Raw genomic sequence first — 24,156 nt, forward strand, 5'->3', positions numbered from 1 at the left:
GATGGTATACCATTCCTTCAAAGACCTTCAGGGTGCTGAGTTAACACTAAACATCTTTGAGAAGCAAGGCTTCCCAACATATTTAATTCATCCTAATAGTATCAGACATCAACTGAATGGACAGTAGTTCACATAAGTACATTAAACTGTTACTTCGATTTCATAAGTGTTTTTCCTGCCATAAAAGTCACACAGCAGACTCGGTGAAATATTTAAACTGAACACTTTACTTACTATCGCATCCACCTGGTGGAAAGTTGGCAAACTAGCCTGTGGGGAAAGCCCCGCCTACCGCCCGTTTTTTTGTTAAGTAGTTTTATTGTCAGGTGAACGCACCCACTTGCTTCTTACTGGGTTAAGGCTACTTTCATGTTAGAATGACAGAGTTGAGTGGTTGCAACGGTGACCATGGGCCTGAAAAGGCTAAAACGCATATTACCTGGTCCTTTATACAAAAAGTTTCCTAATGAATTAAAGTTGCTCATAAAGTTAATGTTAAAGAGTGTATCCCTAACTAGAAACAAAAATCTAATCTTTCAGCCCTTCATAATTCTAGGAAAAGAAGTAAAACCTTTTAATTGGTTTATTAATATATTTTAAAATATTTTGTGATTTTTAAGGCTGAAGATATACAAAAGAATTGGTTTCTGTTTTTCACAGTTGGTATCTAAATTTATTGTGATCTTTTATCATTGCTCAAATTGTAAACTGTCATTTACTTGAAAAGTGAGCCCCTAAAGATTTTATATAAAGCATCAATAACCATCCATCTAAGAAAGCTATATAAAAGTCATCTTATTCATCTTCATTAGAATTTTATATATGAGAAAATTTAAATATTATAAGTCAGAAAGAAAGAATGTTAAAATAACTAATGTGACACATGCTTTTTTATTGAAAACCTGTTTTTTTTTTTAGGAAAAAATTAATTAGGGGATTTGAAATGGTCATGGGCAGATCTAAAGACAAACATCATTAACAACTAAGAAGAATCTTTAGAGTTTAGCATTATCTTGGTTTTTTTTTAATTTTTTTAAAATGTTTTATTTATTTCTAGGAGAGAGAGAGAGAGACAGCGTGAACAGGGGAGGGTCAGAGAGAGAGGGAGTCACAGACTGAAACAGGCTCCAGGCTCTGAGCTGGCAGTCAGCACAGAGCCCGACGCGGGGCTCGAACCCACGAACCGCGAGATCATGACCTGAGCGAAAGTCGGACGCTTAACCGACTAAGCCACCCAGGCGCATTATCTTGTTTATAGTAATGCTGATTACTTAATGCTATACATTAGCAACAAAAAATATCTTTCTTTCTTTCAACAATCCATACTGAGAAAAAAAATCAGTTAACTATTAATAATAAAAATTCTTATGTTTAAAGATGAGGGTTTTTTTAACCACAATTTAAAATTACTATTCTGGAGGCACCTGGGTGCCTCAGTTAATTAAGTTTCCAACTTCGGCTCAGGTCACGATCTCACAGCTTGTGGGTTCGAGCCTTGCGTCAGGCTCTCTGCTGACAGCTCAGAGTCTGGAGCCTATTTCAGATTCTGTGTCTCCCTCTCTTTCTGACCCTTTCCCACTCACACTCTGTCTCTCTCTCTAAAAAATAAATAAACATTAAAAATTTTTTTAAATAAATAAAATGTCTACCCTGACACATGGATTAATGTTTAAAATATATTGTATAACAAATACTCTATTTATAATTTAGGGAATGCTGTTTTATGGATTGAAGCATATGGGACCATAATAATTATATACCAATGATGACCTCATAAACTGTGATACAGGACAGAAGTTAGAGACCAGGGGGTGGGAAGGATCACATACTTTTTTTCCCCTTCAGTTTACTTCAATAAACTAATGTTGATGAAGAACCCACTAATGTCAGGCACTGAATTAAGTATAAAAGGTAGAGTGATTAATAAATCATAGTCTGGGGCTATCAAGAACTCTTACTGTATTTTAAATTCAAGAAATTGGCTTACACGGTATCCTTCTGCTGTACTATCACAAGTCTATAAATAGTATCACGTGTCAGGCTTGACAACTCCACAAAAATTATTGACACCATTCAATATTCATTTAACTTAGCTTAATTCTTTCAATGTGCCAGACAAAGTGATAGTTGCTAAGGTTAAAATGATGACTCAAACAGACACATGCAAATTTTTTATGGAAATTAGAGTTTATTAAGGAAACACAATTGAATATCATATGACATATTTATACTTACAAACTGTGAAAATTATGTAATCCTGATTTCATTTATACCTTTCAACCATTTTCAATCTAGAGAAATTCAACTAAGATTTCTTTGAATTTAAAACTACTAATGATATTATTTTTTCCCTTCTATATCTGGACTAATGTTTCAGCATCTGGTTCACACAAAAGAAAAAGCTTTCCTTTACTCAATATCTTCATTAAATATAGAGAAATAAAGAGATAAAAATGAACCCCAAAATAATATTGTTTAATGTTTATTTATTTTTGAAAGAGAGAGACAGAGACTAAGCATGAGCGGGGAAGGGACAGGGAGAGAGGGAGACACAGAATCCATCCCAAACAGGCTCCAGGCTCCTTGCTGTCAACACAGAACCCAATGCAGAGCTTGAGCTCATGGAACATGAGATCATGGCCTGAGCCAAAGATGCACGCTTAAACAAATGAGCCACCCAGGCATCCCTGAACCCAAAATTTTTAGAACATTTGTGAATAAGGGCACCTGGGAGGCTCAGTCGGTTATGCGTCTGACTTCGGCTCAGGTCAGATCTCATGGGTTCGTCGGTTCGAGCCCCGCATCGGGCTCTGTGCTAACAGCTCAGAGCTTGGAGCTTGTTTCAGATTCTGTCTCCCCCTCTCTCTCTGCCCCTCCCCCACTCATACTCTGTCTCTCTCTGTCTCAAAAATAAATAAACTATATAAAAAATTAAAAGAACATTTGTGAATAATGTAGAATTGATTCAATATTTGTAAATATATGGAAAAGTATTGTAGATGACATCCATGCAAATACCTTTGGCATTATGATTCTTAAGATACACTTTAGATTCTCCACCCCATGAATATCCATCATCGAACACTTCACCTCAATGTTTTTTTTCCTCAAACACACACACAATTCTGGTCTTTTGCCCCATTTCATATACTTGTCAATTACCCTTTTCTCTTTTCTTTCTCCTTCTATCACAGAAAAAAACATTGTATTTTAATTTTTCCATATGCAAAAACATTAATTTATGAGCTGGACCACTGACAACAATCTGAGGTCACAAACTATTCCAATAGGGAACTTCCATTTCCAAAAGGAATTCTGATGCCAGCTACTAAGTTCATAAAGCTTCCATTCCTATAATTGTTAAATGTGGAAAGTGCAATATTCTATGAAATATTAATAGAGATAGCTTGCTACTTACAGAAGGAATATTAGAGTTGTTTTCCTAAGGATGATTAGATTTCAATCAGATGCTGTACACTTATTTAAACTAATTTGGACATACGTCACCTTCAGGAAGCCTTGATATTTATTATACAAACAATTATTAGCAGAGAATAAGTGTGTTTGTACAGTCTTTTCACTGACTTGATGAACTCCTAGCTCTCTGATCTTTCTCATGCACTGACTGCATCTAGAATGTAAGATTCTTTGGACACATAAAACGACATGCCGGAAACAGGACTGTGGGATTTCTATCAGAATCAGGTAATTAGAAACTCTTCCAAGCCAATGGCTGACCTGGCTGATTAACAATTAATTCTCTGGTGGTATAATAGTTTCAGAGCTCTTAGAGCCCAGAGATTTCTTTTTTTTTTTTCTTTTGGTTTTAATTTTTATTTATTTTTGAGAGAGAGACAGAGTTCCAGCAAGGAAGGGACAGAAAGACACACAGAGAGAGAAAGAATCAGAAGCAAGCTCCAGGCTCTGAGCTGTCAACACAGAGCCCAAAGCAGGGCTTGAAATCATGAACTAAAAGATCATGACCTGAGCTGAAGTCAGACGCTTAACAAGTCTGTTAAGCCACCCAGGTGCCCAGAGCACAGAGATTTCTTAGTGTCGTGGTCATATTTTTGTCAAACTCCTACACCAAAATAAATAATTCCATGTAGTATTTTCTTACTACAATAGGCAACTTAATAAATATAATGCCCTAAATCCTTAGCACCTATTTGGTGAACATCAGAATCCAATTAGACACTGACACTCTTATTTCCCATTTCACATTGATTTTCATGTGACACGAGTTTTATTATAGCAACTATCTTTGTAAAGATATGACACAGCCATTGCACCTAAAGGCTTAAGTTATAGCCTTGGGAAAAAAAAGTAATCTGATAAAATGTATGTCCTAATAGGGCTTACATCTTATTGGCTATGAGTCAGATAGAAACCAGAAAATAAATTTTTAAAGTAAATGTGATGTTAGAAGGAGATATTTGCCATTAAGAAAGGTAAAGGATAGAAGGGTATAGGTACTGTAGAGTATAGAGAATTTAAAATGTACTGCCCATTTTAAATTGGGCAGTACAAAAAGGCTTCTGAGGATGGGGCATTTTGGCAATGTCTTGAAGGAAATGATAGATTGAATTGTTTCCTCAAAGGTTTCTGAGACAGGGATAAAAATATGAGAAAGACCCTGAGGCAGGTATAAATCTGCCTAGTGACTTCAAAAAACATCAAGAAAGTCAGTGTGACTGGAAATGAGTGAGCGCACATAGAAAATGGATTGTAGACAAATTATAAAAGGATTTAAGGGTTCAGTGTAAGGGCTTAGGCTTCTACTCTGATGCCAAAACAAACAAACAAACAAACAAAACCCCCAAAAACATTAAAGCGTTTCAAGCACAGAAGTAAAGCAAGATTAAGTAACCCGTAGTTAACATGAATCTCTTGGCTGCTCTGCTGAGACTAGACTTTATGTAGGAAAGCAGAAAGACCAGGTGAAACATGATCGCAATCCAGGCTAAAGTTGGCGATATCCTGAATCAGGATAATAGTAGTGCAGGTGGAGAGAAATAGTTTTATTTTCCATATATTTTTAATTGGAGCTAATATGACTTGTAGATGAATTCGATTTGGAAGTTAAGGGAGAGAGGATTCAAAGATGTCTCTAAGTACTTCCCTAAGAACTATTGGACAGATATAAGAACCCATTGAAAGGAAGATAATGAATTTGGTATAGAATTTATTAAGATAGAGACTGTTGCCAAATATCCAGTGTCCTCTAAGATCATCAACAAACATTTTATCTCTTACTTAATAAAGGATATTGCTTCAGAAATTCCCCCTCCTACCAAATGTGCCACTTTATAGCATGTGGAATATTTTGAGCTGAAAGCACATGAGACTTTGCAGACTCAAGAGAAACTTTGGTCTCTCCCTTAACCACAGAAGAATATGAATTGGGGGCATTTTCCAGAATAAGTGTTAATAACAAAGTTATTAACAGAGGTAAATTTTATCTGAGTGACCCATCTGTATGTCAGAGCAAACATTTAATTACCAAATGTCTGCTCTTCTTATCGCCCAGTGAAGTGCTTCCCTTTCCTCTGAAATCCCAACTCCCTACCAACTTCTCCTTCCAACAAAATGACATCCATACCTCATTTTGCTTAACTGTCTTTGCCTGTATGGATTCCCTGTATGTATGCCTACTAAATTCGTTAGACTGACTCATACCAATTTAATTCTTAGTCTATCCAAAAGGACCTTTGAGGGGAGAGGAATTCTTGTTCCCAGACATAAAGTCATTGTCATCAACGTAAAAAGACCTTCAGATATTCTCAGTTGAATTCAGTTGAGTTATCTATACTGTCTCCAAATTGTCCCCCCATAGTCATTAATAGACTCATTCTGATCACAAGTTTAAATCATAAACAGTTTTCAGAAACATTTACTTTTGTTCACCAAACGCAATGTTTAGTTCTAAGTTCATATTGCTGAATCTATCAGCATCTATAGATAATCTCTTTCTCCTGCATCAAACATTTTCTTTACTTGAATTATCTTGAGTTTTCCACTGGATGTTCTCTCTCTCTCTCTCTCTCTCTCTCTCTCTGATTCTTTCTTCTGGTGAGTATCCCTTCAACTCCCTTACTGTAAATGTTAGAGTGACCCAAGACTCATGTCATGGACTCCTTTCTTGTCTCTATCTTCATGTATTCCCTGGTGATGAAGAAGTTGAGATACAGATTAAAATGTTAGAGTCAACAGAAATCATTTAGGAAAAACTAGACTGTTCAAGTTGGGATACCACAGACCAAAGCATGAGGTAAAAAAAAATGCAGTAATTGAAATTAAAGTTATGGAGAAATTATTATTATTGCTAATTAAAAGATAGAAATGACCATGATGATGGGTGGCTGAGCTGGAGTGAAAGACAAGAAGTTTAGAGAAGAGAAATTCAACTGAAGAGGAAGACACAGCCTTAATGGAGTCATCAACATAGATGTGAAATTAACAAGTCTGAAGAAATAATAGATGATAGAGAGTGAGAGTGATCCAAGAGATGAAACCTTATCAGAAAACAAGTGTTCTGATGAGCAGTAGGTGATTTGAAGAGAAAGGACAAGTAGCAGTATAAATTTATGCAACTAAAATAAAAATGGGGTTTTTTAGAGATATGGGAATGAGGATGAATTTTAAATGGAAATAAGAAGCTAGACAGTAGTTTTCAAATATACCCACACAGTGTAATTACTCAGAGAGCTGAATACATGCTAATGTTTAAACCCCATCCCTAGCAATCCTGATGATTTTAGTCTGGGCACATCCTCAGCATTGTTATTTTTAAAGTCCTCAAGAAATTGGTTATGTGAAACCAAGAGTACTTATCGACCCTTGGTTCTAGTAAATATGAGGAATGGGGAATATATCAACCCCATAAGACTTACAGGCTATAACTTGACCCCAACAAAAGAGAAGTTTTATTCAGAGAATAAAGGTTAAGAGAAAGGTGGCCTCATTTGATTATTCTCTGATGATTAATCATGGATTTCCAGGACTGAAGGAACGTTTTTGGAATTTGGGAAAGGCGAGGGGATGGGAGATGGACTGTGCTGTATGATAATTAGATTGGAGTAAATGAGAAGAGCTGATTCTTGAGTGAATGATGAATGAAGTAAGAAGCACATCAGATTCTTTTTATGGGTCTTCAAGATAGATGGTGATGGAAGGCTGTGAGTTTGAGGTAGAGTATTGGATGGTCATTGTGGCCTTTTCTCAACACCTACCTATCGATGGAGGCAGAGCTTATATATGTGGCAATCTTGTTCTAAGGTTCTCTCTTGACCCCTTATTTCTCTGAAAGGAGGCCATATTCTTCTGAAAGACAAACTTCTGGGAACAGCAGATTTTGAAATCCTAGAGGAAGATAAAGGGGTGGCTTTATCATTAATGTCTCAAACAATTTAAGAATGTCTGCTACTATATTGTGACTTAATATTCATTTTCAAGGTCTAGGTGATGAAAGAAAATAGGAAGCTTTCATAAATAACAGAAAGTGGTCATTATTTTACTTGTAGATCTTTATCGTTACTAAAAAAAACCCTACAAGACAATATTTTGAAGCACAACATAGCTACTGAAAGATTTACAAAACAGGTAGAAACATAATATGCTCTAAAAATCAATAGCTTTTCTACATGCACATAATAAATTAAGTGACAATGTAAAGAATAAATAACACCAGAAATTCCAAATTCCAAGCTTCATGTCCTTGTCCTCAGAGAATAGAATAAGGTTGTAGCTGTTTTAAGTAAAAAAGAACAGTTTCATAGGGCTTGGAAAGTGAGAAAAGGAAAAAGAAAAGGAAGAAGCATGATGAGACAGAGAAGAAAAAATTGGTAAAAAAGAGACATTTCAATCAACTGTTGAGCTTGGTTCCCCTTGTCAACACCCGAAAAAGGGGGAGAGGGTTACAAATAATCAAATCCCTTGCAAATCTGGTAAAGGTCTTTAAATACTCTTTCTGAAATGAGGCAAATCTTTGACAAAGGCAAGGACAGATAAATGCAGGAAGATATTAGAAAAGAAAAGTATAAAAGGAGAGAAAGAAGAGAGCAAAGAGCCTGATAAGAGAAACAACTGTTAGACAAATGAGGAAGGGAAAGAGCTCTCAATCTCTGAACAACATAGTAGAAATATATATATATTTTTAATAGACGTATGTAGCCCTTAACCCTGCCTATAATATTCCCATAACAGGAAATTAGATTTCTTGCACAATGCCAAGTATTCCGAAAATGTTTCTTTCTAAGAGGCATTAAATTATGGAAAATTACATCTGATATACATTTTCTACGAGGTAAAATATTTACAGAACACCTGGCTGGCTAAGATGGTAGAGCATAACTCCTGGTCTCAGGGTAGTGAGTTTGAGCCCTGTATTGGGTGTAGAGAGTACTTAAAAAATGCTGAAAAACAATTTTTAGAATTTATAAATAATTTATATATATAATTATATACTTTATATAATATTTATATATAACATATATATTTTTTAGTCATATTGATGGTTGATGACTTTTGGTATAGTTTATATCATCTTGTAAGAAGAAATTGTTACCTTATTTAATTATGCTATTTTCGTAATCATTATTACCTGAGAAGTCTTTCACACACCAATGAATATATGGATTATTTAATGGAAAAGCAAATAGCATTCATCCTTTGGGGAAAATGTTGTTGTGTTTTATTCATTTTGTTAATTTGTTTGCCCTATTTTTTAAAGAAATAGTCGACATTCATTCAAATTAGATAAAAAGAGTATTTTGTTATTTTTATTTTTGTAAGCACATCAGAAACTGCATGACATTAGCAATTTTAATTGATATAACCCAAGGAAATAAAAATGTTATAAAGGGAAAGCCCATAAAAAATAGTTTAGAAACAAATGACAATTTGGAAATAATATTGTAAGGCATATAGAGACAAAAGATTTAGATACTTAATTTCCAATAAAAGTGAAATACATAATAATAAAATATAATCAAGGCTTAATTAATTTTGATCATGAATCAAATTTTTATTTCAAATTTGCTGCAAGTGAAGAGTCATCTTATAATAGCTAATTCAAAATCACTTTTTGGCAGAGATATTTGTAGTGGAAATAAAAAGACCTTATATAAACAGCTGTTAGGCTGCGTTAAAAACCAAAAATGTGGTAAAAGATCATTAGATTCCTAGCAAGTCTGTTTAGAGATCTTTAAAGGTTTTTCCTAAGATGGACATTTTGTTGAATGAATTTCTAAGAACACCCATTAAGCTCATTAAAGTGCGTCAGAAAATTGCTCCTGCATTCTTTCAAGAATGCTAATTTCGTTTCCAGAGGATCAACTACTCACATTAGACCACAAAGTTATGCCACATTCTAGGACTGGAACACTTTTCAAAGCCCCCTTTTTAAAATAGGCAAAATTGAAAGATTTATGTGTTTTGTGCTAATGTCATTATTTGAATTTAGGTTAGAGTCAATTTCCTTTTACACTTTCCATATATGTAGATGTAGGCTTCTATATTTATCAGATGATGACAACCCAGACTATCAGCAATATTTATTCACACATTGGCATTATTATTTAGACTGTTTGCTTTATTAGTGCATATTTTCCAGGCAAATTCTAATCATTATCATTATTATCAGAATGATTCGGTTTCAGTGGGAGAATTTTTATTTAAACTTAAGCCTTTCTAGGATTCATATTTTATTTGCCATTTTTGTATTTTTATAGATTCTGAGTTATAGATTTATAAAATTCATTAATTAAGAATTAAATTTCATGACTTTATGTTCAAAATAAATACCAAGGGTCATCTAGAGCTGTTAAATAGTCCAAGGACAGAGAAATAGCTTTCTTATGGAGTATCTTATGATACTTCAGGGCTGCATTTTGGATTTCTTCTGCAGTGTCGGTATATATTTTTCTTTTCATTGACCTTATCACCCAGTCTACTTTTCAACCAGAAACCAAGTACCCAGTGATTTAAATATTTGGGATTACCCTCTTTCTTCAAGATTCTACATTTTGTGAGGGTTCCTGGCTTTTTATTTTTTATTTATTTTTAATTTTTAATGTTTATTTATTTTTGAGAGAGAGACAATGAGTTTGGGAGAGATAAAAAGAGGGGGAGACACAGAATCTGAAGCAGGCTCCAGGCTCTGAGTTGTCAGCACAGAGTCCAACAAGGGGTTCAAACTCAAGAATAAGGAGACTATGACCTGAGCGGAGGTCGATGCATAACCAACTGAGCCACCTGGTGCCCCTGTAGAAAATAAAATTTTTCAAACCTATAGGACAGATAATCTCCAAGGTATGGATAAAGTACAAGTTTAAATTTGGGGGAGAACTTTAAGACACCATTTCCATATATAAAATGCAAACTTTTTTCCCCTTAACAGATGCCTTAAAGTACTTAATTAAATGCAGTTTATCTTTAACTATAATCCTTCTAATCATCTTCAGTTTTATACACCCTATTTACATAATTATACCCTGTCTTGAAGGGCAGATGTTACACATTGATCCATGCAGGTAACTATATCGACATGAAAACAAAGTAATTATAAAATGTCTGGCAACCATTATGAGTAGTTTTGTAAACAAGTTCATCTATATATAATATTTCAACAGAATCATTATAAACTCTGTCAGTTGCACTGGTTGCAAATTATTGTTTAATTTTTCACAAGTGTGTTGTAGTTAGAACTGTGAAAATTTAATCCAATGTTCTTTATCAAAGGGCAGGAGTAGTTTTTCTAAGCTGTGACCATTGTTAAGAGTAGAGCTGAAACCTGCAAAATTAAGGATTGCAGATTAAGAACAAAAGGAAAAGGATCTTCATCATATGCTTACCAGAAAATAAAGTTTTTAAGAATTATACCTCTTGATTTTTCTTCTAGAATATTTGGTCTGCAGCTTCCAATTCATGGCAGGACATTCGGACTAGTGTTACACAAAAGCAGAAATCACCAGATAATGACAGGACTGAATGGTTCAATTAGTTTATTTCAGTAACTAACAATATTATAGCAGGGAGTACGGAATTCCCTATTGACAGTGTAGTACATAAAAGGAGACCTTCCGTGTAACAGTTTCAAAAACATGTAGAAGGTCTTATGGGATAGTGCATGAATAGGAAAATCCATATGTAAAGTCAAATAAGTACACAGACAGAAGGAATTTTAGCTTCTCTTTAGATGTGGAAAACATATTGGGTTATTTTTTTCTTGTTTTCTGACTTACCTATTAATTGGCACAAAAACAAGACAACAGGTAAATGACCCTTTGAAGAGTGCAGCTTTGAGTTGAGTGGGGCAAAATCTCTCTCCTCCAGCTCTTTGCAAGGGGGCTTGGTTGCAGTTGCCACTGTTCTGTCTTCAGCTTTACGAGGTTTCCCATGGCCAAAAATGCTCTAAGTCATCTCTGAGTTACAAAGTATTCAGCAAACAAAGGCAAGGCAGAGTCACCAGAAATGGACACCTGATTTCCATGACAAATATGGTCATGCTGTATTAACTAGTGGAGCCACTTTCTGTGTTGCTATGTGGGCGTAGATGGCAACACAAATTAGAATAGAATAAAATCTGTCCCCAGTTGGCAGAGCCACCCCAAAGAAATGGAGAGATCAGCAATCAATCATCCCAGCTGGTGTAATATTGAATTGTTTAAAAACCAACTCATAAATGATGCCAAGTAAAAGCACTGTGCACCCATTAAAATATGCATGATTGAAGAAATAAAGTATATTTGAAACCTTCAAAAAAATCTCTGCCATCCAGGAAAATATAAAGAAAAGAAAAAATACCTTCTCTTTCTTTATTATAAGAAAATGTCTACCCAAACATTGTAAAGTGCTACCAGTGTTCTCCAATGTATACACTTCCTCCTTTTAGGAAAAGAAATAAAAATACACCTTAATATATTTGCCTTTTAACTGTATGCATATATTTACAGTCAAGCAAATAATAGTAGATAGCACTTAAAATTCCAAATGTAGTTTATAATGCAATCTTTCAAAATAAATTTATGATAATGTCTGTTTTATACAAATATTTTACCTTTTTTAATTTAAATGTTATAAAGACCTAACATATTTGCATATACAGAAGGTCACAAATATAACAATTGTTTTGTAGTGACTAAATACTCTTTATGCATTTAAATTCTTTAAAATATTACTCATTAATTAGCTCACACAATATGAGTTTAAATACCTAATGCCAATTATGTAAGTATATACTACAGAACTAATATATTATTAATCAAATTCTTAAATTAAAAAACTTACATTTTAATGTTTATTTATTTTTGAGAGAAAAAGAGAGCATGAGTGGACGGGAGGGTGGAAAGAGAGTGGGACACAGAATCTGAAGAAGATTCCAGGCTCTGAGCAACCTGATGTTGGGCTCGAACTTGGGAATGGTGAGATCTTGACCAGAGCTGAAACCAGATTAACCGACTGAGCTACCCAGGCACCCCCAAAAACCTGCATTTTAATTTGATTTCTGAAAACAATAAAACTTTACTGATATTAAAAATTTATTAGTGAGTTATATCAAACACACTTTAGATAAATATCCATACGTGCATACTAATGAAAATAAGTGAGTGAATAAATTAATACATGAAGAGCCACAGTTTTGTGGAAAAGAATTCCAACTAATGTATGTAGATACTCCATCCTAATGGAAGGAGAACGAAAATCCCTATTCATTAAGTTTGCACTCCATATAGTGACTTCCTTCCAAAAAGTACCATGTGTATAGAAAGAGAAAAAAAGTAATATTACAGAAAAAAGACTTGACAAACCCTACTACGGCTAGGTGATCAAGGTCAACATCAACACTCAGATCTCTTGATGGTAGTGTATATCCTTGATATTATCATATCTTATAAAACTGGCACCTTGCCTCTGGGTTCTTCCTCCCAGGAACCCAAAGCCTTAATTTAATGATAGAAAAGAATCACACTACTTCCAAAACATGAGCTTCCCACAACTTTCCTCACCAGTATTATAGAAACCATCACGATCATCAAAAATAAGGAAAGGCTGGAGCACCTGGGTGGCTCAGTCTGTTAAGCATCAGACTTCAGCTCAGGTCATGATCTCACAACTAGTGAATTCAAGCCCCGCATCTGGCTTTCTGCTGTCAACACATATCCTCTGTCGCCCTCTGTCTCTGCCTCTCTCTCTCTTTCTCAAAAATAAATACGCATTAAAAAAAAAAAAAGAAAGAAAGTCTGGGAAACTGTCGGAGCCAATAGAAGCCTAAGGAGACAAGACAACTAAATGCAATTCTGTAGCCTGGACAGAACTGACGACAGAAAGATGCAAGGACCTGTCTGTGTTAATAGAAACCAAGAAGATCTCTGGGCAAATTTAGCAGGTTATGCTTGGGGCATTGATAGCCTCTCTTATACTCATTTGGGTGCGTTTCAGAGGACTCCTTAAGTTTATGGAAGTGTAAGAAAATTGCTTAGATCATATCAAGAATGCTAATTCATTCCCAATGGAGCAGGTAATTTCAAAAAAGACCTGCTTCAGCTCAGGTTTGGAACAAATTTTGTTCATACAAATAAAATAGCAATGTGATATCACTGAATCAATGACTATAAAAAATGAACAAAACAGTTGGCAATGCTGTAGCAAAATGGGCATTTTTCCATATATTAAGGGGTAGTATAATTTGTTTCAATCTTTAAAGAGCAGTATTTTAAAGTTTTATTTCTATTTATTCTGATAGAGTGTGCATGCACATTCACACATGAGTGTGGAGGGGCAGAGACAGACAGACAGAGAGAGAGAGAATTCCAAACAGGCTCTGCACAGACAACAGAGAGAAAGTCTGATACAGGGCTCGAACTCACGAACCTTGTTATCATTACCTGAGCCTAGATCAAGAGTCAGAATCTTAACTGACTGAGCCACACAGATGCCCCAGCAGAATAATGTATTTTTCAAAAGTGTGCAATTTGACGCTGCTATCTTAATTCTAGATCCATACTTACCCTTAATAATTACATGAAAGCAGATTCATCTAGAAAAATGTTTATGTTACCAATGTTTGCAAAAGTAAATAAAGACAAAAAATATAGAAAATCAGATCCAATTCTATTCTTATTAATTATATGTAGATGCTAAAATAGGGATAGTCAAACTTGGTCTAGCAGGAAGTAACTTATTTTTGTAAATAGTGTTTTTCCAGAAAATAGTTATTCCCACTTGGTTACATAGCAAGCAGAAAATAAGAAAATCATTCAAATGAAAGTCGAGAATAGGCAAGTGAGAAATTTCACCTTTTTCATTATTTTGTTGAGGGCTATGTAACTATTCTATAGGTAAGCAAAGTATAAAATGAAATAATAATGTATTGTGCTTTTAGGCATGAGGATTTCATTTGTCAATCAGAGAAGAATTTATGTAACTGAGCAAAATGACATAGTATTGCTAAACTGGTTTATCAGTTTCCTTGTACAGGTATGTTTAATTTTGGTGACCAAGTTACTTGGTCATAAAATGTTTGTAAAATGTTACCACTAGTTCTATCCCTCCTGGGTTGATTGCTATCTGCTTTTGATTAGAAGATAGATGATCAATCTGAAGTAATAAAGCTTTAAGTTGAGCCCTTTTATAGGGTTTTTGCAGTTTGTAAGGTTGTTCTTATTATCCTTTAAAATAATTTAAAGAACAAATTACAGTACTTTCAGATGTGATTACATTCCACTGCTCTCATTTCTTCCTGAGCATAAAGACTGAATATTATACCAGTTTATCATTTTATCAAGCATATCATTTTAGAAGGCACATTAGCATTTTTAGGCACTCACGGAAAAACTCATTTTAAAATTTTGCTTTCTATTTCAAATTTCATCTTCAGCTTTTTAATGAATTAGGAAAACTCATTTTTAAATTTTGCTATGTTAAAATTTCATCTTCTCTTTTTAATGGATTGTTTGTATCTCTCATTCCTTACATAGAAATAGAAGACAAGAACACCTATTTAACCACATGGTAGCCACCCCACAAGGTGATCATATTTGGTGGTGAACTATTTTTCTTTTTTCCAATATGGGCTGTATTTTTTAAATTTCCAGTCTTAGATGATGACCTGATTTGTTTATTCACCCTTTCAAAAATTATTTTTATGTGCCATATAGTGAAATAATAAGTTCTGGTGATGAAGAAAATAATAACATATGCATAAAAATCAATTCCATAACTGGGTTCACACTGTAACGGTAAAAGGCATTTGGCAATCAAACAAATAAGTGTATGAAGAAAATAAAATAGTATTATGAAAAAGAGAGGGTAAAGAGGTAATGAGGTTTTAATGGAGTGGTCAGGAAATTCCCTTCCAGAGAAATGGCCACTGCAACTTGTTAATAAATCATCCTATAAAAATCCTTGATTTACAAATCAGGGAATATGGCCAGTTAGATACTCAGAGGGAGCCTCCTGACCAAAGCACCTCACACATAAAATGTTTGACATAAAATGATAATATAAAACAACAAAATATTGTAGTAAATCATTAAGCTGGCGTGTATAATATATATGTTATACATAATACATATACATTATATGCATACATTTATACACCTCATATATTTATTAAATATATAACATATACATCAAATGTGCATATATATGTGTGTATGTGTCTCTGTGTGTGTGTGTATGTATATATATATATATACATACACATAATATACATATGCGTATATATGTGACAAACCATTCTTTAAAATAGAGGGTAACACTAGGAGATATGCAATATCAAATTTGATATAAATACTTCTCCTGAAACTTGGAAAATATACTTTCATGTTCTGTGGAATTCAGAGGATCAAATGATAAAGAACAACCTCTAACCAAATAGAAATCTAATGACATGAACTTTTTAAATCTCGATCCTCATGGAGCTACACCTTCCTTGTAAGGAAGGTCTAATACGGAAGAAAGAATCTCCACACAGAATGCAGTTTCAACAGAACTGTTTCAAACGTGGCACTCAAAAGAGGGGAAAAATAAAAGAGAAGCTTCTGTCCCTCATAATTCACAGTCATGAACTGCCTCATACTTAGATCTTAAGGATTCATTCATGGTATCTGTGTGATTTGAAAAAGACAGAAAGAGAATCTCATTGAAAGTAGCTTCAGTCTGATAATATATTAAAAATGTTTTATCCCCAAACTCTAGAAAATGCTTTGGCAGTACAAATGTGTGTATTCATTCTTCCAACCACATACACAAGGATCTTCATTATTAGTAATATTCAGAATAGTAATTAAAAGGAGCATTTCAAATATTCATCAAAAGCTGAATGGATAATTAAATCATGGTAAATTAATGCATTGCCATATGACATTGAGAATTTAGAGATTAAAATTATAAATACCCTGGATGAAGCTCACAAACAAAATGTTAAATAAGGGAAACCAGAAATTAAAATGTCCTGTCCAGGGGTGCCTGGTGGCTCAGTCGGTGAATCATCTTACTTCGACTCAGGTCACTATCTTGCAGTTCCTGGGTTTGAGCCCCTCTTCGGGCTCTGCACTGACAGCTCAGAGCCTGGAGCACACATCAGATTCTATTTCTCTCATGGTGTCTCAAAAATAAATAGAAATTTAAAAATAAAATAAAATAAAATAAATTGCCCTGTATGTATGATTTCTTTGTATATTCTTTTTTGGAGGCAGAGATAAGACTTCATTTTAGACACCAGGATGGTAGCCGCATTTACATAAGTGGTGATTAAGTAGAGGCAGGAGAAGGAGTTTGGAATGTGGGCAATGTTCTCATTCATGGTCTAAGTGCTCATTACATGGATGTGTTAATGCACTATGTTGTATGTACAATTATACCTTATGCATTTTAGTATGTATGTGATGCTTCAATAAAATGAAAAAGAACAGCTTTGTGTATTGTCATCTTCATTCTTTTTTAAAACTTTCTTAAGATGGGAATATTATTGATTATTTTTACATCCTATATATAAAGGATATATCCTTTTTACATCCTATATATAAAAATGTATAAAGGATATATTCTTTTTACATCCTATATATAAAGAACACTTATTCCAGTAATATTTCTAGATCTTCTTATTAGCTTATTGACAATATTTTAAGAAACTTGGTTAAATGCATAGAAGTTTTCAACTGTGATTAATTTATGTGTAAGTTTAGTAATGACAATTTTACAGAAACTTAAGGACTGATTTGTTTTGCTTTTTTTCCCTTTCAATACGAATAATTGTATATGTACAGACAGAATCTAGTTTTCTTAATATATTTCTTAAAGAAACCATTTTATGGAATATTTCAGGTGAAAAATACTGGCAATAGGAATTAATTTATAACATTCTGTGATCTTATCTTGGAGGTGACCCAAAGAATAATTTCAGAAAAGGAACCAGCATTGGAGCCTCAGGCTCAAATTTCTAATAAGGAGAATAAGAGTTTTTATATGCAACATTTTTCTTACTTAGTAATTGCCATAAAAGTGGAATTGTCATGTTCAATTTTCTTTTCTGTTATCTCTTTCATGAAAAAGATGTAGCATGAAACATCATTCCACACTATTAAAAAGAGTAATTGAACTAGATTCAACCTCGAATTTGATTTGCTAATTGTCCTAGGTTGTTTCCTTTCTTTTCTTTTTTCTTTCCAGGAAGAGGTGCAGGAGAAAAGTACTGAATGAAAATTGCCTTTCATATTCCATCAAATTTAATGCTAGAATCTGATGGCAATTATTTTCTAGGAATAGAGGATTTCACATGGTTGTGTTGAGGACTGAAAAACAATGATTTGAGCAAATATAAAATGGATGTTGGGAGTTTATATATGGTCTCCTGTGAAGCAAAAATTCTGTGACAGATACCATTACAGTGCTATGACTATTTAAAAATCTCATATGTGATTATCGATATATTTTACGTGTGTGTCTGTATTTAAGGTACATAGATCATGAAGCAGGGGCTGCTTTCAATTATGCAAGTTTGCAGTCTAGTCCAGATTTAGCCATGTTGTGGTTACTTCTGATCTTCACTTTCATATATTTAACATATACATTAAGTACTTACTATGTGTTAGACATTTGTGTATGAACTGATTACTTATGGCAGGTAAAATTAACAAAAATTTACAGAAGGTCCTTATAGAACTTCTCTTCTAGCATTATTGATGTATATAACACTCTAGTAAAACTAATATACCATCGAAGTTTAACATGACATTTACATTGTTTTGGAAATAAAATAGATTTTTTGAAGCAACTGAAGACGTATTCTGCCATTCTACAGGTAGCACAGATAACTTAGACTGTCATTGTTATACAGGAAGCTGAACTCAGTGCTTGTCATCAGACCTGCATGAGTGTGACAGTGACTAGCAAGAGAACCCTTCCTTGGTTGGCCTAGATGTCTTCCAGCTTTTCCATGGCCATCATTAAAAGCTGTTCTTCATGTGAGACCTAGTACCTATGCAAGATACAGAATGCTAAACAGTAATACATTTTCCTTTTGGAATTCAAGAATCACATTACCCCCATAAATTTAGTATTTATCGATATGTACTATTCACTTACCTTTCAACTTTCTGCTAACTTTATCATTGTAGTTAAAAACAGCCATCATGAAGTTTCACTTCTGTTCATAGTGATGTAAGGAATGGATTTAACCACTCACCATCAACAATGATAAAACTGGGCTAAGTATATAAAATGCGTGTTTTCAGAATTTGGAAGAGAATCATTGCAGGGATGTGAGCCATGGAAGGAGAGCAAGCAAGGAGATCCCTACACTTACTATCACTATTTGCTAGAAGGCAGCTTCTAGACCATGGGGGCAAGGAGGGGAAACCCAAACAAGGAATGGAGGCCTCCCTAGGTTTAGGAGATGGACATAAAGGGTTCCGAGAAGAAGGTTTGGATCATAGTCCAGGAAAGAAGAGAACTAGGTAGAAAAGAACTTTAGAGGGGCATCTGGGTGGCTCAGTCAGTTAAGAGTCCGACTTCGGCTCAGGTCATGATTTCATGGTTGGTGGGTTCGAGCCCCGCGTCAGGCTCTGTGCTGACAACCAGCTCAGAGCCTGGAGCATGTTTCAGATTCTGTGTCTCCCTCTCTCTCTGACCGGCTCCTTTTCTCTCTCTCTCTCTCTCTCTCTCAGAAATAAAATTTTAAAAACATTTAAAAATTTAAAAGAAAAGAACTTTAGAAACATGAAATAAAATTGCTTAACACAAAAATTAGAAACCAATAACAAAGTATTATGCAGTATATAACCTTTGTAGACTTGAACTGCATACGAACAGTGGCACAAAGAAGGGAAAGTATGTCTAAATATACTGCTATATGAATTTTATATCAGAGGAAAAGTGATATGATATTACTTGTGATAGACTGTGATACATTAAAGATGAAAATTATATATCATAGAAGAAGAAGTAAGACTAAAAATAAGGTATGGTTAATGGTTAATAGTAGGGACTAAACAGAGTCATAAGATTGGATAATAAAAATGGAGAAGAAAATAAACAAGTGTCTTGGACATACAAAGAAACAAAAGGTAAAATGTTAGATTTAAATAAGCTGTGTTCAATATTACATTAAAAATAAGTTGTCCACAAAATCCAACTAAAAAAACAGAATTTGCCAGATTGGAAAAATAACACAAATGTCTACTTTATGTTGTGTTTAAGAAAACCACTTTAAGTATAAAGGTACAGGGGCACCTGGATGGCTCAGTTAGTTAAGTGTCCAACTTTGACTCAGGTCATGAACTCACAGTTTGTGGGTTCGAGCCCCTGTCAGGTTCTGTGCTGACATCTCAGAGTCTATAGTCTACTTCGGATTCTGTCTCCCTCTCTCTCTGCCCCTACCCTGTTCCCACTCTGTTTCTCTCTCAAAAATAAATAAATAAACATTAAAAATTTTAAAATATATATATAAAGATATAAGTTGTTTAAAAATAAAGCAAAAAATAATATTTATTACAGAAAGGTTAAACCCAAGGATGAAAAGGCTACAGTGTATCAGATAATGTGTATTAAGGGAAAAAATATTACCAGGGATAAAGAACGATATTTATAACAATAAACATGTTCATTCATTGGGTAGGAAGAGCAATTCTAAAAGTATTGTATGAAATAACAGAGCTCAAAACACATGAGGCAAAACCCACAAATTTGAAAAAAGAAATAGACAAATTGACAAATATGGTTGATTATTTCACTGCTCCTACTCTCTCTCCCTAATCCCTAGGACAAGTAGATAGAAAATCAGTAAGTATAGAGAAGATTTAAACAATTTTATCAATTGACTTGAACTAATAAATATTTAATGAACATTTCACACAAAACATCAAAATACACATTTTTATATTGCATACGGTATATACAGTCTCATAGAGCATATGTTTGGCCATTATGTAATACAAGTTCTAATTAATTAAAAGCATAGAGAATATGTTTTTTAAACACAATGGAATTAAATTAGAAATCAGCAACATAAACTTACCTGAAAATTATCATATATTTGGACACTAAACAACATACTTCTCATGGAACAAAGGAAATCCATAGCAAAGACTAGAAAATATTCTGAATTGAATGACAATAACAATAAAATATATCCAAATTTCTGGAATACAGCTGTATGTGATCAGTGGAAAATTTATAGTTTTAAGTTCTCATGTTAGAAGAGAAGAGAGGGCTATCAATAGTCATAGTATCTACCTTAGACAATATATATTTGTCTATATGAGAATATAAATATTCTCAGTAGGAAAAAAAGGTCAAGGGGCACCTGGGTGGCTTAGTTAGTTGAGTGTCTGGTTTTGGCTCAGGTGATGATCATGCAGTCTGTGGATTCAAGTCCTGTATCGGGCTCTGTGCTGACAGCTCAGAGCCATGAAGCTGTTTCAGATTCTGTGTCTCCCTCTCGCTCTGCCCCTCCCTCATTTGTGCTCTGTCTTTCTCTCTGTCTCAAAAAATAAATAAACACTAAATTTAAAAAAATAAGGAAAGGAACAGTGTCATGTCTTTTCATTATGTAAAAAAAAAATCCCCAAAAACAAAAGAAAAAGAAGAGCAAAATTAGATTATCCCTAAAGACTTTTGAAAAATTAGGCAATAAAATGATAATAAAACCAGAGAGATATAGAAAGTGGACAGCTAAAGGAAGGAAAAATCAATGATCTGAAGTTATTTTTTAATAATTAATAAAATCGATAAACTATTAGCTAGCCTGATCAAGATAAAAAGAAACAAAATACAAATAAGCAATACCAATAATGAGAGTAAGGATGTCAAATGGACTCATATACTCTAATAGGATCATAAGAAAATGTTATGAACAATTTTATACCAATAAATTTGACTATTTAGATAGATTCCTTGAAATACACCCACAAAAAAACACAAAACTGATGTAAAAAGAAATAAGAACTCTGAAGAGCTGTTTGAAGGAAATTATTTCTTTTTTTTTNAGGAAATTATTTCTAATAAAATATTTCCATAAAGAAAATTCTAGGCTAAGATGGCTATGGTAGTAAATTCTATAAAATTTTTTAGGGAAAAAATGGTGCCCTTCCTATGCAAACAATTTTAGAATAATACGGAAAAAGGAAATATTCTCAGGGTCATTTTATAAAGCTCATTTTACTATCATACCAAAGGAAGATATTCCAAAAAATGAAAAAAAAAAGGAAGATAGAGATGCAAATATCACCAAGAAAATATAAAAAAAAGAAAATAAATTAAGATTTAACATATGAGGGGCACCTGGGTGGCTCAGTTGGTTAAGTTTCCAACTTAACCCATTGCTCATAGGTTCAAGCCCTGCATCAGACTGTGCTGATAGCTCAGAGCCAGAATCCTGCTTCAGATTCTGTGTCATCCCTCCCCCACACATGCTCTGTTTCTCTGTCTCAAAACAAACAAACAAAAACAACCAAAAGATTTAACATTTGAAAATCCATGAATACAATCCACAATAATTATAGAATAAAAGGAAATAAAGACATATGACCACTTCAATACACTCAGAAATAGTTCTTTAAAAATTTAACACCATTTTTTCATAAAATAATTAAAAAGCAAATCTCTAACAGAAGAATAGAAGGAAACTTCCTTAAACAGGTTAAGTTCTCATAGCTAGCATTACACATATTGGTGAAATACAAATATAAACAATATACCTGATCCAGAATATAAAACAGGAAGAAATAGAAAACTTGAATGAATGATAATCAGCAGAGAAATTGAATCAGTACTTAAAAACTCCCCCCGAAAAAGCCCTACAAGAGTCTAGGGCCAGATGGCTTCACTGGGGAATTCTATCGAACATTAACGAAGGGTTAATACCTATTCTCAAACCTTTCCATAAAATAGAAAGGGAAGAAAAACTTCCAAACTCATTCTGTAAGTTAGCATTACTTTGATTCCAAAACCAGACAAAGACCCCACTAAGAAACAGAATTACAGGCAACCCTAATGAACATGGATGCAAAAATTCATGATCAAAATACTAGCAAATTGAAGACAACAAGACATTAAAATAAATCATTCACCATGATTCAGTAGGATTTATTCTTGGACTGCAAGGGTGGTTCAATATTCACAAATCAATCAATATGATACATCACACTAATAAAAGAATGATAAGAACCATATGATTCTCTCAACAGGGGCAGAAAAATCATTTGACAAAGTACAACATCCATTCTTTATAAAAACCCTCAACAAAGTAGTGATATAGGTAACATAATTCAACGTCATAAAGGCCATATAAGAAAGACCCATAGCTCATATCATCCTCAATGGGGAAACAGTGAGATCTTTTCCTCTACAGTCAGGAGCAAGACAGGGATGTCCACTCTCACCACTGACTAATAAGGCACTATTTCGTGTAATATCAACCTAAATATGACATGATCATATTTATTCCCATCAAGAGTCAAAAATAACTATATTATCACTTCTTTTTCAATTCCTATTGAAAGACCTATAAAGTAACATTTTTAAAGCAAAACATTGATTAGGATGATATTAAAATATTCTTTGCACAAAGACAGATATTACACAATTTTATGCTAAACAAAATTATTATAAATATTATGGAAATTGTGAAATATGGCTGAATATATGATGCTTGTAGAAATGTCAATTGCAGGGCACCTGGGTAGCTCAGTCAGTTAAGTGTCTGAGTCTTGATTTTGGCCCTGGTCATGATCTCACAGTTTGTGAGTTCGAGCCCTATATCTGGTTCCATGCTAATGGTGAGGAGCCTGCTTAGGATCTTCCTTCTCTCCCTTTCTCTCTGCCTCTTCAACACTCTCTCTCTCTCTCAAAATAAATAAATAAATTTTTTAAAAATGTCAGTTGCAATTTTACACCTCTAATAACTAAAAAAAATACCATTTACAATAACAGCAAACAATACAAATTATTTTAAAATATATAGAACAAGAAATTTTCAATGATTTTAGGTAGAGAATTGTTCGACATTTGGGAGAAATTAAAAATAATAAAAAAAAGAAATTCTACATTAATGAATAAGAAATAAATATTGCAAAGCAGTCAATTATTTTACAAGTTTTCTGTTAATTCAATGCAGTTGAAATTAAATTACTAACTGTCTGGGGGCGCCTGGGTGGGTCAGTCAGCTGAGCTACCAACTTCGGCTCAGGTCATGATCTTGTGGTTCATGAGTTCAAGCCCCGTGTTGGGCTCTGTCCTGGAGCCTACTTTAGATTCTATGTCTCCCTCTCTCTCGGCTCCTCCCATGCTCACCTGCTCTCTCTCTCTCTCTCAAAAATAAATATTAAATTTTTAAAAAAATACTAAGTTTTTATAATACTTGATAAAATATTCAATCATTTATAAGAAAGAAGAAGAGGACAACAATAGGACACATCTCAATGGTAAGGAAAAAGAAATTTCATTATGGGATATTTACATTTTTAAATTACAATAATTAGTAGAGTTTGTAATTTTAGCATATTAATATACATGATTGAGTAATTCTACTTACAGAAGAGGACAGAGAGGCAAACAGACACACTTTTAATATCTCTTTGAAATATGATGAATTAGCTTGGAAGATCAGGGAAGAAAATGGGATTTTTTTTGAAATCAGGAAATCTTTTTAAAACT

The 24,156-nt window shown here is 33.7% G+C and overlaps 1 pseudogene; it reads left to right on the plus strand.

Moving 5' to 3' along the window:
• Window positions 1–3,666: 3,666 nt before the first annotated feature.
• On the plus strand, window positions 3,667–11,650 carry LOC144222250 (cytochrome c oxidase subunit 7B, mitochondrial pseudogene; annotated as a pseudogene).
• The last annotated feature ends 12,506 nt before the right edge of the window (window positions 11,651–24,156 follow it).

The sequence above is a fragment of the Crocuta crocuta genome, unplaced genomic scaffold (genome assembly GCF_008692635.1).
Source record: "Crocuta crocuta isolate KB4526 unplaced genomic scaffold, BGI_CrCroc_1.0 scaffold346, whole genome shotgun sequence".
Classification (NCBI taxonomy): Eukaryota; Metazoa; Chordata; class Mammalia; order Carnivora; family Hyaenidae; genus Crocuta; species Crocuta crocuta.